Raw genomic sequence first — 1100 nt, 5'->3', positions numbered from 1 at the left:
CGCGCACACACACACACACACACACACACACACACACACACACACACACACACACACACACACACACACACACTCACACACACACGCACACACTATCGGGTCTGGGTGCTGAAACTTTCCGAAATCACAGGAGTTCCCCTACCGGGTCTGTATACTTCGTGACTTTGTTCCCGGTTACCGGGTCTGTATACACTTCGTTTATTATTTGAATTTCTAATTGAGAGCCCAGAAAAGTAAAGAACTACTCACCACCTGGCCGGTAATACCAAAGCCAAAGCCAAAGACTTTCGCTGGGGTAATCCCGTGAACCCGCCACGCTGGCGTTCTTTTACTAGCCCGCACACACACAAAGGGTATGATGATGGTCTTATGAAGATGGTGAAAGTGGAACCTGTCTCTTTGTTCCAGACGATTATCTCAGCACGTACAGCAAGGCTCCAAAGGTGTCAATTGTCAACGTCAACAAGGTCCCTCTAGCAGCATCACCATCAGTCAACTTACAGTGGGTGCTTTTGTCCGGAGTAGTTCAGTGCTGTGCTGACAGCCTGACTGTGAGTAACGGTTAGGGTTGTTAGGGTAGTCCGTCCTCAGGTAAAAAAGTCAGCATACAGTACAGTGCTTTTCTCCTCCTGTGTAGTAGTGCTGTGAGTAACAGTTAAGGTTAGGGTAGTCCTTCAGATCCTTTAACTCAGCATACAGTACCGTGCTTTCGTCCTCCTGTGTAGTAGTGCTGTGATTGCTGTGCTGTGAGTAACAGTTAAGGTTAGGGCTACAGTCCTTCAGATCCTTTAAGTAAGCATACAGTGCTGTTGTGCTCTGTAGTGCAGTGCTGTGAGTAACGGTTATGGTGAGGGTCGAGATCTAGTCCGTCCTGTTATCGGCCTCCAACTCCAAACCACGTTGTTGTTGTTTTCACGTCATCCCCTACTGTGGTGGCCGGCCCGTCTCTGTCCAGTAAAGTTCTCTCCCCCCTGTGGTCGTGTGACTGGGAGTGAGGTGTGTCCATCCAGTCTTCCTCTCCCCAGGCGTTCGGTTAGGCCTAGGAGGCAAGTGGTTTTCGATTCGATGGCAGCGTGAACGAGGGACCGACCACCTTCCTG

General features: G+C 50.0%; 1 protein-coding gene across 1 annotated transcript in view; it reads right to left on the bottom strand.

Annotated features, from left to right (window-relative positions):
• The window catches only part of LOC106012964, a 21652-nt gene extending 20792 nt beyond the window's left edge, over window positions 1-860 (bottom strand). Inside the window, exon 1 of the mRNA XM_013087417.2 lies at window positions 250-860. The gene's annotated coding sequence lies outside the window, so the exon portion shown is untranslated. The remainder of the gene's footprint in view (window positions 1-249) is intronic.
• Window positions 861-1100: the final 240 nt, after the last annotated feature.

Source organism: Aplysia californica, unplaced genomic scaffold, assembly GCF_000002075.1.
Source record: "Aplysia californica isolate F4 #8 unplaced genomic scaffold, AplCal3.0 scaffold00586, whole genome shotgun sequence".
In the NCBI taxonomy this organism is placed as follows: Eukaryota; Metazoa; Mollusca; class Gastropoda; order Aplysiida; family Aplysiidae; genus Aplysia; species Aplysia californica.
The sequence above is the reverse complement of the archived record's forward strand: the minus strand, read 5'-3'. Positions and strand labels throughout refer to the sequence as shown.